Here is a 19,193-nt window from a genome sequence, read left to right on the forward strand (position 1 = left end):
CATTTAGACCAAGGTTCCAGCTATTTTTTGTTTTTATTATTACTCAGAGATTGAAATATTAAAGTTTATTAGTTTTCCTATGATATTATGCAGTTTTATTGTTCCCATCCTCTGCCGTAATTTTTATTCCTCTTAAACAAACTGATATCCCAAATATACTACACTTCCTCTACCTACAGAACTTTAGTACAAAAAAACTGAAGTTAGATTTTCATATTGTTCATTTTATTGTTCTAATCTTCGAAGAAGAAACGGTGAATTATCGTGAATAATAAAAAAAGATTATTATTAAAAAAGATACGCTTTAGATTTTTTTAGAGCGTAAGAAAAACGATTTTTCTAAAATTCTTTCTGGTGCCTACCATATTGTAGGATATCAAAAATCATAAAACTTTAAATGAAACTTTTTTCGATATCTTTTACGATTTCGCAGATATTCACTGTAACATGGAAACTCACAGTTTCTTTGAGGGAGTATTTTCACTCCTAGGAGCGTTTTATTAAAAACAGAGAATAGTTACGTTCGAATTATTTTAAATTTTCGAGTTGCCGAACGTCCCTTGTTTATTGGATCATTGTTATAATGTGTATCTCGAAGTTTAATCTTTCTCGGATTTCCAGCAGGGAAACATTTCACGTAGAAATGCGTGTCGACTGCCACGTCTGCACGGCTGCTTCAAACAGTCGGTGTATTCCGGTGTGATGCACTCGCGCCGCCCTTGAATTTACGTTTACGGGAGTTCCCGGGAAGTATGTGGCATTGGAGGGAGCTAACGGACGTGTTAACGCTCTGGCAAAAAACAGTCTGTGGGACACGAAGCCCGATTACGTTATTTACGAGTGAACGATGTTCACTATGCCTATGCTTTTTTTTCGCGAGGTGTTTCCCACATTTCAAGAATAACCGGGTACACATATGTGTATTGACATAAATACGAGTTGACGTTAACGTGAACATGTATGTATGTATATGGTGTTTTTGAGCGATTATTAATGACTATGTAGACCGGAGTATGAGATACTATCGCTGGTTGGCGCATATGAAATCAGCAACCTACAATTTGGTAGTACAGTATGCTGAAGGAAGGGTATTTAAATGTATACTGTTATTACGTGCCGCGCCTGAGAGCAATGAGGCTGGCTGCGAAGCCGAGGATTTGAGATTCTTGTTTATAGATTGTTTGTTGCGGACGAACCGATGCCTGGTTAACCCCGGGAGCTACTGGGAATGTTAGTTTAGCCTCGTAACTTTATAATCTGATACACCTTGGGCAGTGAAGGTGTATCTGTGTGGAAATTTAAATAATGATTAGATTCTAATGAGGAACTCTGAGTAAGAAATAACAAAGGTATATTCTGATCTAGCAATTCAGTCTTTTTCAATTGGTTAAATTATAATTTTGGCAGTGGGAGCAACAGCGCACTAACCCACATTGAAATTTTTTTTTCCTATTTTAAGGTAAGTTCGGGTAATAAGGCCCAGCAGGTAATAAGGCCCAACTGTAATTTAGCCTTGGTAGGTCGATCCACAATCTTGTTGATGCTATCTATTGCTTTTACTAGATACGAAATGTCACTCGAAGAACCCCCACGCGATTAATATAACATTTGTCGGCTGTAAATTCAACAAATGTTTAATTAGTTATAAGAATTACGTTGGTTTCTTGGTTTTTTATTAGGAGTACGCATTATCCAATTACTGTGCAACTATAGGTATGTATAAGTATATATGTTGGCGACATATTTCCAAAAATTAATGATTTTGTAAAGTGCACGTTTAACATATAAGGTCAAGAATGAGGAAGTGACAAAGCAGATAATAAGGCCCACCAAAATATTAAGGCTCAGGAAGTAAGCAGAGACCTCTTCCAAAGCAGGACCGATATTGAGAAAGAAAAAAGACAAGAGTGTGTGAACAAGAGCCCATGCCATCCACCTCCAGAGAAAACGTGGACGGTAACTCTGCAGACAGTTGGTTTTGCAAATTATGCAGAACTGCATTCAAAACAGATATGCGACAGTGTGCCATGTGTCTCACCTGGATACACGAGGAATGCGTTGGGCTCGCAACTGAGGTCGAAGATGTCTTGGTTTGCCTGAATTGTACACATTAAATAGTTGGGCCTTATTACCTGCACTACAGAAAACAAGGCCCGTTTACAAGGTTTTGAAAATCCCATTAATTTCCGTATTTGTTGTGTTCATATATTGTTACAAATATTACAGTGTATAGTTTAATGTCCATAGATTTCTATAAAACAAAAAGTTTTCAAAAATATGTACAAGTTTTTTTTAAAAAAAATATAGAACCTTAGGTGGGCCTTATTACCCGAACTTACCTTATATGATTAGTAGAGCCTATTGGAACACATTATTACTCCTAACTCAATTTCGAAAAAGAATGTGGGTTAGTACGTTGTTGCTCTCACTGCCTCAATTCTCGAGGTACCTAAGTCCACCTCTCGGTTTTGACGCGCTGAAATGCGCAGAGTATGTATCTTACATACATAAAGGAAAACGTACGTTTTCCTGTTCCCTCACAACTCAGGAACTAATAGATCAATTTCGTTGCACCTTTTTTTAGCGTGTAGTACAATTCTCAGGGAAGGTTTAAGGCTATATATCATCTCGATATTACTAAATGGGACTGAGTAATAAGCGAAATAGTGAAGAGAGGCGGATAGACCTTACCTTACATGGCGCCCACCGTTCTGCGCGCAAGAGATGTGCGTGACGGTTTCCCGCACAGTGGTGGTGATGCTTAAGAATCACATCGTTTGTCAATACATGTATATAAAAGAAGTCCTGACTGAATGACTGACTCATCAACGCCCAGCTCAAACGGTTTAACTTAGGAACGTGAAATTTGGAAGGCACAGTGTTTTCATGACGTAGGCGCCCACCAAGGAAGAATTTTTGGAAATTCCGTCCCCAAAAGGGATGAAAAGGGGTAAAATTTATTTTCTTGGATTCCTTAATATCTGTTAGGTCCAATTAGATATCAACTTGGTTCTTACAAAGATTGGCCACACAAATGCCTAAAAACTAATTTCAGGATTTTGCCCTAATCAACCCTTAAGGGGGTGGTGAGAAGGGGTGAAATGTAGTTTCATGGAGTCCTTAATATTTCTTAGGCCCGAAGCGAAGCGCGGGTATGTTTGCTAGTAAAATATAAAATGCCTAACAACAACTTTACGTACTGTATGGTTAACTTGTGTCATTTGCTCATAAGGGAATGGAAGCCGACCTTTGCTAAGTTTCTGCTTTCTAAACGTACTGAACTAAAAGTGAGCCTCCGAGTATGCATTTGTGGTATTTTTGTACTATGAAATTGGGCTCAGAAAGTGGAGTGTGAATGCCTTCAATCAAATATCAGTTTTTCGTAGGAAACCTCGGTTGCACCCCACCACTGCAGGAAACGATAACCCCGCCGGGCCACGTGCATTCCAGACACCCGAAAGGGTCAGAATGTCAACAGACAGCCTCTGGACCGTAACATTGTAGAGAAAAATAAAACTGCTTAATATCGTAGGAATACTAATAAACTGTTAAATTTTAAACTCTCAGTAATAATAAAAAACAGAAAGTAACTGAAACTTTGATCTAAATGAAAAATGACAGAAGTATCAATTTCGTCAAGGTGCAGGTAATTTGGAAAACCGCTATTCCAATTTACCTTCACTTTATAAACTTAAAGAAACATGTAGATAATAAAATTATTTTCTTTTATGATCTAATCAGGCTGCAAAATCGCAATATAGGAGCAATCTTAGATAAATAAAATACATAAAAAGTAATATTTAAGTTAAACGATTTTATTTAAAATTCAGTAAAAGCTAAAAAATTTAGTGTATTTTAAATAAAATCGTTTAATTTAAAATTTTTTTAATATATTTTTTTTATTACTTACTTTTTAGTGACTAAGTTTTATTTGTGGTTATAGTCTGATTTCAAGTCGTTTGGATTTGTGGTTATGGGTTACATTTATTGATGACTGGGTCATTTTTTAAACCACTTGGGGTTATTTTTCATAATTTTGTAATGTCATCTAAACAACGCACGCCTGCAAAGTTTCAAGTCTATTGGATAGTTGGAAGTGGATTAAAATTGAGTTTCTAGATTTGGACCAAACAAACATAAAAACAAACAAACATACATACATACAAACAAGCAGAGGATCGAAGCTGAATAAAATCGTTTAGTAAATGGCCAGCACTGGCCCAAACCGACGCGGCGGTAGCCGTTACTCGTGAAACAAAAGCATTGTTAAGCTTTTGAATATTCCAAATTACCTTCACCTTCGGTATTACGAATTACCAACATGGCATTAACACCTAAAATTTCATATCACACTTTGTATTCTCGAAATCATCGCAAAACTGACAGGCAACCATAGAAGGAACATGCAGATGAACAGATTAACTGTTTAACTCTAAAGTTCCGATATTTTAACCACATTTGGAACGATTGAATACATGCTGAAAAAGTTTTGCAGATTCACGTTTTCTTATTCTGCAGATTAAGTCGAAAATGTTAAAATGGCGGTTCATCCACAAATGTCATTAGTTAACAGGTCATTAGCCCCTATTATCTACGGTGTTACAAATTAGATAGAGTTGGTAGTTTATTAGATACTTCGGTATTCCAAATTACCAACAGTATTCCAAATATGCTGCACTTCCTCTACAAAATAAGAATAATACTAAAGTGAAGGCAAATGATACATGCTGTAATAATAAATGCAGTATTAACTAGAATTGGATGACTCGAATACTTGAGTATGTAATTGTTACAAATATTCCTTGAGTATTGTGATTCGAAAAATACAGTATTTGTATATTTGTACATTTGTACTGCTCGAATAAAGCGTACATCACCCAGAACTATTTAACTCAGATCTTTATGTTTTTTTATTTCCAAACAACACGTCTTGTCAGTAGCAAAATTTATGATTTAATATTCGACCCTGTTACCCTTAAGGGGTTGCCTAGTCAGGCGGCCGAAAAGAGGCGAATATTTGTGATTTTTTTTTGAAGAAGCGGAAGCGTATAATTTTACAAAACTTTTTGCGTTTAAAAGAGCAACATTTAAAGAACATTTGGTAATTTTTTCGTAGAAAAATATTTACGTTTATAATAAAATAACAAGCGACATCCAAGAAGCATTTTTAAAAATTTGGTTTTGCGGTGAGCATTGCCATTCGGAACCAGATTATCTAAAATCAAAAAACAAAAAAGATTTCGTTAGTATATTAATGTATCCTCAGATTGACGGAGAGAATTTTCCGAAATATTAAGTTAAAACAACATGGCAGCTATTTAAAGTTGAAATCCTGATTTTTCGCGTAATTTTGCAGGAAAAAATCAGGATTTCAACTTTAAATAGCTGCCATGTTGTTTTAACTTAATATTTCGGAAAATTCTCTCCGTCAACCTGAGGATACATTAATATACTAACGAAATCTTTTTTGTTTTTTGATTTTAGATAATCTGGTTCCGAATGGCAATGCTCACCGCGAAAGCAAATTTTCAAAAATGCTTCTTGGATGTCGCATGTTATTTTATTATAAACGTAAATATTTTTCCACGAAAAAATTACTAAATGTTCTTTAAATGTTGCTCTTTAAAACGCAAAAAGTTTTGTAAAATTATACGCATCCGCTTCTTCAAAAAAAAAATCACAAATATTCGCCTCTTTTCGGCCGCCTGACTAGGTATAACCCCTTAAATTGCCCCGAAATCGGTGCAAATTAATTGAACAGGAATTTCCCTCTATACCGGAATTAGCTAATAACAAGTAGGTACTTCTTAAGCATTCCAATTTCATTATCCGCGGGGGTGCTTTCTTCCATAATTGGAAATATAGGTATTGAATACAAAAGCTATTTATATCCAAAAAAAATATCGAACCCATTAATTTTTTTTTTTAATCAAAGTAGTAATGTACGTGTTTATAGGGAGTTTATAATTTTAAATCGAAGGAATACTCAAGATAGAACGGTAATTTGTAGTCCATATCAGAAGTATTCGAACATCATAAATCTCCATATGTACAAATATTGCAATATTTAAACTTTTGATATATCTAAATGTAGTATTGAAATACAGAAGTTTTGAATAAAAAGTCTCAGTCTAAATATTAATAACAGACAGTCGTAAAAAGTGTTCAATACAGATTTTCAGGTAATTTTGCAAGTTTGTGGAATAGTTAAAAGTGAAAGGCAAAAATTTTTTAGCTGGAATGACTGAAAGTTGAAGGTATATAATAATTTTGATACCTATGTATATACTATTTTGAAAACAGTCCAATAGAAAGAAGGCGTATGTTACCTCGTCGCCCGTCCCGCAAGGAGATCACCCCCTGCAACTATTCCTACGTCCCTACATTCCTATGTCTATGGACTGTAGAGGGTAGTTATTTAAAATTCGGTCCGGATCGGTTAAAGGGTTTCGGAGTTAATAGTGAATATACAGACATAAGAGGGGGTGAGCTTTAGGGGTGCGAACCCTCCAGTATTTTTTCCAGGGTGTCGAAGAATATTCATGCCAAAGGTGCGGATACCCTGAACAGTATAAAAGCCTTTACCTGGCAAACGTACCTACGTACATATTTGGACTTTTATATGTATAGAAGATAGATATACACAAAGTGCGTTTGATTCGCGCACCCCAGCCGCAACCACACAGAGATAAAGCCGTCCACTCCTAGGCGCTCCCTACATCTTCCTTGCGCAGGACGCGAAGGAGGAGCCGGCTCTTTCACTGTTCGAGTGCGGCTGGTGTCCGAGAATCAAATGCACTTTGTGTGCACTGCGTGCCGATGTATCGTTCCAGTCAAATACATATGCATGTATGTAGAATAGTCTTCCTTTCTAGGCGCCATCCAACCACGTGCTATGTACATAAGTACAGACGATGGCACCTTTCCCGCTCTCTCTGTATTCTCTTTCTCCGCAGTTGGAACTGTTGCAAGGCGCCTGAAAACATTCTTCTCTGCACACCTTCTCCACCGTGCATATTAGGGTGGGCCGAAAAAATCAAATTTTTTAAATTCGACACAGCCTAGTGCGGAAAAGTTGCGTCTGGGGAACACAAATGGAGGCAAAAAATTTTTTTGAAATTGGTCAATATTTGACCGGGCCCAAACGGGGTGAAAGTTTTTAATTTTTTACCATGTTTCGCAACTCTGTATATTTTCATAAAATTTGCATATTTCACAGTTGAGCATCGGAAAATATTATTTAAGCACATAAACACGTGAAATAGTGTGTTATATATTGTCACGAAGCGGAGAATCTAAGTGCTTCTATTTTGAGACGTAACGCGGTTGTAATGAAAGAGGAACATATTTCCTTAATTTCAGAGCCGATTCAACAGACTGTTTGATCTGTGACACTCAATAGCCATTTCTTATCTCATCACGGATCTGTTAAATTTTTTTTTTTGCTTGCTTGCTTGCTTGTCCCGCATTGGAACAGAAAATATCTGGTCACTTTAGTGTAGTTCTTACTCAGTAGACTGTACACTGTAGAGACCACTAACAGAACATTGTAGAAACAGTGTTCTGTTTACATGCTGTTCCTAGCAACATGTGAGCAAACAACCCCATGCTAAGTGATGTCGCCGAAGTCAATTTATATATGAATGAAGACTATGGTCCAGTTTAGGATCCGGCCCAAGTTAGGGAACTTTCCCCTACTTGGCTCGGTTAGGAGAAAACTAGTTTTACTCGCAAGGGAAGATCCCGGAAATTCAAGAAATTATGAAACCTTGGGGATATGTAGAGAATATATGTATAGGTATTTATTACGCATTTTTTTTGCTGCCCAAATTCCCTCTAAGGGGGTGAAATTGACCCCTGAAAATCCAGATATTTTCCAATTTTGTGTTATGACTCGCGATCTGTAAGGGATAGAAAAAAAGTTCGCAGACAAAAGTCACTTTTTTAATTAGAACCATCATTTGGAAACTTACAGTTCTTATAATACAAAATCGGAAATTAGCCGGACTTTGAGGGGTCAATCTTACCCTCTTAGGCTGGATTTAAGCAGAAAACAAAAATTGCGTAATACGTATCTATCGATACATATATCCTCTACATCAGGGTTGACTAACTGGTGGCTCGCGGACCACCGGAGGCACCTCCGCCTTGTTGCCACGTTGAACGGCCCCCTCCATACCTCCCAGACTCTGACGATCGCAGTCGAAAAGAGAAGGAAAGAAGGAGGAATCCACTGCGATCGTCAGAGTCTGGTAGGTATGGAGGGGGGCCGTTCAGCGTAGCAGCAAGGCTAGGAGCCCCCGGCGGCTCGCGAGCCACCAGTTAGTCAACCCTGCTCTACATATTCCCAAAGTTTTATACTTTTTTGGGGATCTTCCTTTGTCAGTTGTAATTTCAAATATTTGACAGTTGTAGTTTACACTCATGAAAAGCTAACAGAAAATATAAATCACTTTTGAGTAGCGCTGGCATATATTTGAAACGTGTGACAAGTAGGATAAAACTTTTCTGGAAGAAGCGACCGTTCGGAATGACGCGACTGACGTGAAACAGTAGGGGAGACCGGGGTAAAAGTGAGCCTCGGGGTGAAATGAGCTTTCTTAATTTGTTCCTTAAAAATAGAATACATTTACAAATTTTGGTGACGTAATAAATGTGTGTAATATAACAATGATAATTATGCACATTCAGATAGCGAAAAATGTAAATTCATTTAAAAACTTAAAACTTAATTTTTAGGGACCTCCGATTGGTTTACTTTTCAATTTAGCTTTTTGGATAAATGAGTCATAAATGTGTTATGTTAACTCAAATTTTTTTATACGTGTTTAAAACGACCTTATAAATATTCATGTATACGCGTTTAAGAAGACATTAATCCCAAGATTATTAAATAATTAATTTTCTACTGAGTACATATTCGGGGTAAACTGAGCTGCAAAGAACAGATGCGCAAGTGGGGTGGGCAATATTCTCACCTGTTAGCTGGCTAGAAAATCACGCGGCGTGATGGAACAGAAACTAACCTAAAAAAAGTGAAATATCTGCCACAGTTTTTCACAATCACGGTGCGAAAAAGCCAGAAGCTGGCGTGCTACATACGTCAGTTCAGAGCAAGGGGTTAATAATTACCTATATCCTTAATTAAAGTTCTTATTTTATTTCAGCTCACTTTACCCCATACATAGGGGTAAAGTGGTCGTTTCGGCATTTTCTTTTCAAGTTGAATTTTAATATAGGGGAGACCGGGGCTAGTTGATACGCGTTTCAGTTTTCAATGTTTTTCATTTTTGTTTGAATTACTTACTTGATAACAAATATGCTAAAATATACTTTGGTCCTTCCTCTTTAATATATTGTAAATGAAAGGTGAAGAAAATACATACAAAATGAATGAAAAAATGTTATTTGGACGAAGGTAAAATGAATCAATTTACTTCACTGCGCGGTTAGTTAATAAACGCTTATTCTGTTTTCACTTTTTTCATTTTTTTATTTGAATTAATTACTTTTAATAACAAATATGCCTGTAACGTCCGAAACCCGAGATGGTGATTGGTGATTGATTCCGGAAAACGTAAAGAGGGATTTTTGCCCCATCGCCTCCGACGTAACAACCACCCGTAATCCCTCGCGGGCCGGTCACGGCTTTTTGGAGTACTATGTGCGCGGGGGCAGGTGGATTGGCATTAAAGATCGTGGAGGAAAAGAAACGAGGAGGAAAGAAGAGATGATATATATATAATATATGGATGTGCGTTGGTTTCGTCTTGGGACCGTCAGCTAGACTTCATCAGTAGGGCCATAGCTGATGGCCCCTGCCCTAGACACACGGGGACTAAGAGGAGATAACTTGGAACTTGTATATATACTTACGAGAGTGGACGATAGGACTTGCGAGAAGAGTAGACCTCTAGCGGCGCCGGCGGAGACTACCCGGCGTTACCCATGTGGTGGGGCCGAGACGTCGCAATGCCAAAATATACTTTGGTCCGTCCTCTTTAATATATAATAAGCGAAAACTTGAGAAAATACATACAAAATGAATGAAAGCATGTTATTTGGACGATCAATTTGTATGTATCAAAACTATTTACCTTTTCTCTATATAAATGTAAACACTTAAAAAACGATTGTAAACTATACACACTCGTACGCTGGATCTTAGGAAAGAATTGAACAACAATCTTCACATATCTCGCTCAAATGGAGGTACACATATACGGAGTCGAGATAATTCGTCTGTATTAACTCGCCCCCTGTATCAACTAGCCCCGATCTCCCCTAAAAAAAACTTAGAGTACCTAAATATTGCTAAGCTTAAATTATATTACAAATTTATTTGCACACATTTTTATTGAAAGGTAAAAATTTTATTCGACTTCACATTTTTTCGTCTCACTTTGCCCCGGTCTCCCCTACATATTTCGCTAAACCTTGCGCCACTCTAAGTGCTAATGGAGCTGTTACTGTGTTAGTACATAAACAAGGCGAAAGGTTACCGATGCTTATAATTCGAGATTAACCCCTTGAAGCGCCAGTTAGGAAGATTACTTTCTGAAACCATAATATTTTATTCCCAAGGAACTTGGATTAACTTTTTGTTATAGGTGACTGAATTCATCACAATAGTAGTCTCATAAAATAAAAACACGTCGATGGCTTCCAACTCTTGAAAGGCATGACCTTGAACGAAATAATGCAGCCTTGTTGGTCTTTTATACCCAAATAATTTCTTGCCAAATATCTTTTCATATTCTCAAATGAAATAGGGATGGCAGGTTGCTACATATATGTATGTCTTCTGATTAATGCTAGACGATTTTAGCTTCAGCTCAGACGATTTTAGCTCCTTTATAATTTTAATCATTAATTCTATTAATGAGCTGTATGTATTGCAATCTATTCTGAAATAGTTTTTAAATCGCATGGTTCACGAATCTTTGCACTATTTCCTACCCTTCGTCTTGTTTCTTTGAAATAATTATCTACTAATAACACCACTGTAAGAATCGTCACTGTTGTTTGTGACACGCTTAGACATTTTTCAAAATAATAGCGTCACATGCCATTCAAATTTATCAGAGCAATTACAAATGTTTCTCCAGAGAATGTGAAGAAGAGACGAATGTAAAGCATTTTGTATTAAAAAGTTAATGAATAATCGTACGGATTATGAAATATACAATCATTTAGAAGTAAAAGTATCAGTTTTCATACAAATTGAACCGTGGCATCGACTTCGCGTTGCAAAATTCGGATAACGATTCGAAGAATTTGCTGCACGTAAATTATGTTCGTTCCAGTAGCGCGTGTTCCGTTGAAAATGTTGGGCGCGTGTTAACAACTTGCAAGATAGCATATTCATTTCATCGCCATATATATATATTATGTGATCACTATTGTCTTCAAGGTGAAATGCTTTCAGAAATTTATGTGTCCGAATAAAGCTGTGGTAACGTTATTCCTGTTCGTTTCGTATTCGAGCTTCTTCCCGTTCCCAAGCGTAGCGTTCCAGAGGTTTTATATTTCGATAGTTTCTCGTTTAGCGAGTCACTCGGATATAAATGACGCGCGACGGATTCGATATTGCATTCACGATGCATCGATGCATTTTGCATACTTATTAATTCTGCCGATTCGCACGATAAAATACACTTGACACAATACAATTACAGTGTACTTTTTCTCTTGTTTCTAGGTGAGACCAGTTAAAACCAAAGAGAATGGGCCTAATCGATAAAGTGTAAGCAATTGATTTTTCTTAATATTTTACTAGGAATTGCTTAAATTCATACGAATAAAAACACAAGCAATTGCTTTATTTTGTAGGAATTTTTAAACTGCCAAGGAATCGTTTTTCCTTAATTTTTTAAGGAATTGATTAAAATCGATTGAATAAAAGAAGCAATTGCTTTTGTTAAATGAGCAATTCCTTAAGAACTCTTAAGAGTGCTGTACCCCATGCTAACATTTGCTTAAAGGACTAATTACTTCATCAGTATGTATTATAGAGAAAGCGTATGAATAAATGGTACATGAAGCTCTTTAAACGATAATTAAATGCAACCTTTTTTTCACTTCTACTTTAATGTTACTAATTTGTTTGGCAAGTGGATTTTTGTTACCCGAATACTAAAAAATGTTCCATAGTGTTCTGTAACGGTTTGTGAAGCAATTTCTTTTCCCTTTTTTTATTTGAGGTATTTGGGATTTATTAAAAAGTACTTCATGATCTTTCAAGTTTTGTATAAAAATTAACTGCTTAGCAGATTACTTGCTGTCACTAATACCAGAACTGTCCGACATGATTATCCAGGCAAATAAATGATTTTGCCATTCCACGACACGCTGAACATTGAATTGTTTTTCACGCGAGGAGCTTGGCGCCTAGGGCTGTTCGAGTAGGGTAAACCAACCAGTGAATGACCGATTTGTTGAATCTATGGACCTTTGAGATTAATTCTTTGAGATTAATATTTATGTATAACAACGAAACAACTGTTGAAATTGAATTTAAATTTATTTTTCTTGAAATTTATATAAAAATAATTACTTATTCTTATCGTAATTTAAAAAAAAAAATTATAAAATGCAAAACATGTAGAAGACCAGTAAATGACCGCATACTTTTAATAAGAATTGTACTTTTTAATGTTTGGTTAATACGCGTAACTAAAAATATAGGATATTAAAAGTGCAACTACACTCCATTTATAAACATATAATAATGTTTAAATTTATAATTTACATTTCTTTGCCTAATGGTCTTTGTTCACTGGTATACGGTCAATTACTGGTTGCTTTACCCCACTCGAATATTCGAGTAGCTTGAAATTCGGACCGAGCCGAGCCGAGAACTCGAATTCTTCGAGCGGCTCGAATAGAACCGAGTAGCTTGAGTAGAACCGAGAACTCGAATTTTTTCGAGCGGCTCGAATAGAACCGAGAACTAAAATTTTTTCGAGCGGCTCGAAGAAAACCGAGCGGGCCGAAAGTACCGAGTGGGCCGAAAATACTGAACAGTCCAGTAATTATTAATATTATTATTTCGACTTTATTTATTTTGAATAGATAGAGAATACCTTCATTTGCAGTTTACATTTTAATTACTCACATTATTACTGCGGCCTCGCCTTTACTCGTATCTTACTTTCTCCTTATGTACTATATTTTCTGTTTAACGAGTAATAAGGTCGAAATAATAATAATAATTACGAACCATTATCCAGTATATAAACATATTCTAAAATATTCGAAACATTCAAGCTTCAAACTACTCGACATACCGGACTGGTCGGTACTTTCGGCCCACTCGGTACTTTCGGCCCGCTCGGTTCTTTCGGCCCGCTCGGTTTTTTTCGAGCCGCTCGAAAAAATTCGAGTTCTCGGTTCTATTCGAGCCGCTCGAAAAAATTCGAGTTCTCGGTTCTATTCGAGCCGCTCGAAAAAATTCGAGTTCTCGGTTCTATTCGAGCTACTCGGTTCTTTCGAGCCGCTCACTTTTTTCGAGTACTTGGCTCGGTTCGGTTCCTCGAGCCGAGTACTTGGCTCGGTCCGGTTCCTCGAGCCGAGTCAGGCTCGGCTCGCTTTTTCCGAGTACTCGAATAGCTCTACTTGGCGCTCTCCTCACCACTCCTGTCTCACTCCCAGGGTTGCCAGGTAACATTTTGATGGACAAGACGTGCAGTGGAGGGGGAACACCTACAGCACTGGTGGTGGCGACTCGCCGAGCCACGCGCCGTTGGAGTTTACCATTATCCATTTCATAAATAAACTAACTCGGATCTGCATATACACCGCCATGTTTATTATTGGTATTTTACACTGCGAATACTCAAGCATAGGATCTTATAAAGTTTGGGTAAATCAGAATACGTAGATAGATGTTGCGAAGCACTACTGTTGGCAATCAGCAGGGGCGACGCATTTACCCTGCTCGTTTCGGACGAAACCCGCTGCGCACGAACACGCAGTTGTTGCACGTGAGCATTGCTGTAAAGGACCCGCCAGCATCGTGCCAATTAGTTAGTAGCAATAAGTTAGAGAATTCTGAATAGTTGATCATTGACGATCGTTTCGAACACTTACGACACTTTCCGGACACCTTTCAATAACCGGTACGAGTGCGGCTGGCATGCTCTTACACGTAGGTTCGCAATTTCTTCCACACAGTGTCATCGTTTCGTTCTCTGCGCAAGAATCGACTGCGTCTTTCCAGCTGACACATATTTTGCGAATGCTCACTTGAAAAATAATTACGCGCTTGATTGTCGCCAAAAGTTTATGATGCACGTGTTAAGTTTTCGGAAGCAAGTTCAACCGTGTATAATACAATTAAACATTTATTGCTGCCATACAGTATCTGAATAGTTATGTACAATCTATAAACTTACAAGCAGGGGCCACTAATGCGGCGAACAGGACTAGTGCGACGATATATCGAGACATGTTTGACTTTTCGATGCTGTTGCTTCGTTTCACTAGTTTCAAAGTTACTTCCGTTTGTGATGTCCGAGCTTCCTTTTTCCGCGGTTCTTATACTCCTCGGTTCATGCAAATTTCATGTATATGATGTATAACTTTGGAAACCCGTTCTTCGGTGAAATGATTATGTCAAAGTTGTAAGGATAAATCGACTGTCAACTTGTACATACGCGGACGTGAATTTTATCGTACGTACTAATGATGTACAGTAAATTCTCGTGCGTATTTCGACTATGCGTTGTATGCGCGGTCGCTATCCCCACCACTTCTTCAAATCCTTCGATCTAGAGAGAGAGAGAACCCGTGAGCCTGCGAGAGGGGACGAAAGAGTCGACACGACGTTACCATTGTTCCTCATGACGAGAAGTTTCTATACTGAGGTTTTAATATTGTTGCTAACCGAGCAACTCGCAAGGGAAGGACACCATGAGGTAGACACCGAATTTGACTAGCCTTGGCACGCTGGATCTATGTCGAAAATAAGTAAATAGATGTCCGAGCGTTTCGGCTAATGGGCCTTAATAATATAAATATTTACATGGAAATTATTAAAAATTTCATAGTAGCCGTGGGGTTTTAATGGGTAAAAATCCCACACTACCCTGGTGTCCCCGGGGGATTCCTCTCTGAACGAGTCGGGGTGCCTTTGGAAGATTCCCCCAAGTTAAAAAAAAATTATAAATTTTATGTTAAAAAAAAATTTATAAATTTTAAGTTAAAAAAGGAGAATTATAATTTTTTTTTAACTTGGGGAAATCTTCAAAAGGCACCTCGACTCGTTCAGAGGGGAATCCCCCGGGGACGCCAGGGTAGTGTGGGATTTTTACCCACTAAAACCCCACGGCCACTATGAAATTTTTAATAATTTACATGTAAATATCTTTATTATTAAGGCCCATTGGCAGAAACGCTCGGACACCTATTTACTTATTTTCTACATAGATTCAGCGTGCCAAGGCTCATAAAAATCGGTGTCTACCTCATGCTGTCCTCTCCTTGTCAGTTGCAAATAGTCAAAAATGCTCTAAATCTATTAATAGTCACAGTTGCACGGAAATCAACGAGCATCACTTTGAGCAGCTACTTACTGTAACTAACAAGGAAACATATCGAACCCGAAAATTCTGATTGTAATCAAACTCCGTACGATTGTAGAGCATGTCGGAGTATGTAAGAAACGATTTTTTTTTCTGCGGAAAAACACTCTGAGGGGGTGAAATGAGCCCCCAAATTTTCAGCGATTTTTCGTTTTTCGAGTATAACTTTGTAACGGTGCGAGGTAGAAGAAAACCGTAAATGGACAAAATGTTCAGTGTTTGATGCCGTATAACGCGCTGCAAAAGAAATGTTTGTACGTCACACATCACATTTTTTAAAGCAATCGAAGATATACACGTGAAATTTTACAAATGTCAACTTCCCCTGTAAACGTCGAATGGTGGTTCCTTCGTTAGTGTATTTTCCTCGTAAAACAAGTGTTTACAGACTTTTGCCCCTGTGACATATGTCATCGCAATTAGTATAACGCGCTATCAAAATATGGTCAAACGTTTCGGGGACATTCTGTAAACTGTAATTGTTTCGCGCAATTTAACTAAATACTGTTTGCAGTTAACGCGTGGCCCAAAGCGTAGTTTAAATCCATTATGCAGGAAAATTACTTCAGACATTAATTCACGCGTTGCATGAGCTACGAGTTTGGTCATTATCATCGACTTCGGGGCGTAGGTATGGTTGAATAATTGTTGAACACGATTCCGACATTTTCTACGATCCTGCTGTAGTTTCTATCGCCATGTGTATCCGCGGTTCGATCTGGAGAGTAGGTTCGAGTCTCTGGAAACACTTTCACTTCCTTTAACCACCTATGGTGTCGGCCACGGCATCTTAACGGCCCAGGAGCTACGGATTAGGGCGAGTGAAACAAAGGTTTCCGCTGTCGATGTCGCGAAGAAATTTCAGCTTTTTCTCTTTTATCCCGCCGAGAGTCTGCGCACTTATGGATAAGGGATTTTTAAGTCGAGGAGCTTTGACAGGCCTTCTTCGCAGCGATTGGCCCACAAACGTGTACTTGAAGTTATACAAAGGACCATGCAGATCATTACTTACAGTTTCAAAGTTCTGATAATAAATGGTCTCTTCAGAAAGGAGTGGCTTTAACTAGTTACCAAGTGGTAATTTCTTTACATTGGAACACTTCGCAATAGGACTGTAGTGGCATGTTACAGTGATATTATCTTCGATCTTATATCCGTGGTACGTGTTAAAATTATCTAATGGGAACTACAGATTTTTTACTGTAAATAAAGTTAGCTTTCTGCTATCTAAATGCGTACCTACTATCTTCATTATTTCGGATTTGACAGTTTAATATTTATGAAATGTTTTTCTTGCGTTGGACAACAAACACGCGCAGGGTATACTATCGAGATATCACACGAGACTGTATTTTACAATTGTAGTAGCGAGTTGTACAAAAGGCACGGAGGGCTTCCATAATTGCGACGAGTCTGTCGCTAGGACCATACAAGAGCAGGGATCGGCGGGCTTAAGCTGCGCTGGGTGGAGGGGGAAATACCTACAGGAGTGGTGGTAATGCGTGCATGAACTGCGCCTGCGTCGGTCACGCACACATTACCACCGCTCCTGTAGGTGTTTCCCCTTCCATCCAGCGTAGCTTAAGCCCGCCGATCCACGTACAAGAGTGACTGCGTCCTGGCGCCCAAGCCATAGCGTCCTTCCCGCGACGTTTCGTTGGGGAAAAAACGAGAAACGAAATTGAGATCGGTTTAAATACTTCAACATGGAAATAATTGAAACTTAATAAAAATGCATGTACATACAACAGCAGCCATGAGTATTAGGGCGCCTACTGTATTTGCACAAAATGTGATACGTGGTACAGATTGAATATTCTTCACTGTTTTAATTTTCTGCTTTCAATTTAAAATACCGAATAAAGGAAAATTTGTTAGAGTTACTGTGTGAAGTACAGCTGAGTGGGCATTGAAACTTAATTGCGATTTTGTTTTTACTTAAATAAATATGTTTACATAATGAGGATATAGGAACGAGTCAACTTCCAATTTCACTTTCTCACAAACTTTTGAGTAGTGTTGCGTATACATTTAATGCATTATTATATATGCGGCAAATTAACTGTACGCAAAATTCAAACCAAATCGGCGCTTTGCTTCTAAGATTATCCAACGGTATCACGTCATCCACGAATAAGTTTATCTTCTCGTCAATAACAAGAATATGCTAATAAAAAACTACTCGAAAACCACCTTAAGGGGAGACCCCACCCAGAAGACACTAAAAAGTTTGGGATTTTTTTGTTCCTATAAATAAAAATATTGGGCTTGGATTTTTTACACAGTGTTAAAGCAATCTTTATTTTGATAGAAAAAATTTTTTTTTATGGAAAATTGTACGAAATGGCGGCGAACAAAATGGCTTTCCGGAGCACTGCAAGTAAACTGTAAAAAATTAAAGTGAATTCTTCAAACTGCTACAATTTCCAAAATAATTAGAATTTTGAGAAAATCCTACGCTAGGTTGTAGAGAATATATTCCTGTTTATATATCGTTGTTGTATTTCCTTCTCAGATGATCCAGTCATTCCCAGGATTCTGGGCCAGTTATTTTTGCAGTGCTCCGGAAAGCCATTTTTTTCGCCGCCATTTTGTACAATTTTCCATAAAAAAAAATTTTTCCTATCAAAATAAAGATTGCTTTAACACTGTGTAAAAAATCGAAGCCCAATATTTTTATTTATACGAACAAAAAAATCCCAAACTTTTTAGTGGCTTCTGGGTGGGGTTCCCTCTTAAGCAACTACTGAACAATACATTTTTTTGTCGTTTCGTCGACCTCTCAATGCTAAACAAGTTTCTCAAATTCGTTTTTCGAAATAGTAATTAGTAAGACAATTTTTTTAAACGACCGTGGTATCCATCGTGTGCGGCGAACGCGAGCGTTTCTCACGAACATTCTATTTTGTTTCCTCCCAAACGTCGGATCGTGAGTCGATCGTGGAAACACGTCTTCTCGATGTTTGCGCGTACTCTCGAAGAGGCTGCTGGGTAAATAATTCAAGTCGCGAATACCCGGAATAAAGGCGAGCCGGGATATCTATCTACCGACGAAATGTTTGAAATCTCAAGTGCCTTATAGTTTGCCAACCTGACTCCCGTCACGTACGATTGTGTCTATTCGTTGGAGAAAATGTAACTGGAGTTGCGCACAGACATCTGATCAACCACAGATTCCTCATTTAATTTCTGCATTTTATTTCATCCATTCGTCATTAGAGACAAATCCCGGAGTTGACATTATGCATTTATTTGTCATTACAAAAGCGTTGGAATATTGCCGCTGTGTGGTAATATTCTATCCGCAGTCGCACCCAACGTGTCAGAATAGTAAATTCGCTTTTCAAACTTGTAATAGTTTCCACGGGTGTTCCCCAGAAGTTCACATACCGAGTGCAACTTACTTGGCCTGTGTAATTTCTTTTTGTTACCTAAATTCGTAATTGTGGTAATGTTTTTCGTTGCAGTTAATCTGTATTCAACGTTGATAATTTCAAAACCCTTCGATAGTATTGTTGCGCCGGGGCGTTTCCACCGCAGGCCACCCCGACGCAAAGGAGTAGAATCAGTGATGCGCCAGAATCGTGGGACGTGGGACAAGTGCCTACC

General features: G+C 38.0%; 2 protein-coding genes and 1 long non-coding RNA gene across 3 annotated transcripts in view; 1 reads left to right on the top strand and 2 right to left on the bottom strand.

The window, feature by feature from the left end:
- Rps17 (ribosomal protein S17) overlaps positions 1-19,193 on the bottom strand; it is a 203,539-nt gene that overhangs the window by 98,036 nt on the left and 86,310 nt on the right. The window lies entirely within an intron of this gene.
- The window catches only part of LOC143369799 (furin-like), a 431,604-nt gene that overhangs the window by 95,188 nt on the left and 317,223 nt on the right, over positions 1-19,193 (top strand). The gene's annotated exons all lie outside the window — the stretch shown is intronic.
- On the bottom strand, positions 12,437-14,557 carry LOC143369808 (uncharacterized). The gene is made up of 4 exons (XR_013085491.1): positions 14,397-14,557; positions 14,092-14,246; positions 12,613-13,995; positions 12,437-12,451 (listed from the first exon to the last, which is right to left on the bottom strand). It is a non-coding gene; the product is annotated as an uncharacterized LOC143369808 (long non-coding RNA).

The sequence above is a fragment of the Andrena cerasifolii genome, chromosome 6 (genome assembly GCF_050908995.1).
Source record: "Andrena cerasifolii isolate SP2316 chromosome 6, iyAndCera1_principal, whole genome shotgun sequence".
NCBI lineage: Eukaryota > Metazoa > Arthropoda > Insecta > Hymenoptera > Andrenidae > Andrena > Andrena cerasifolii.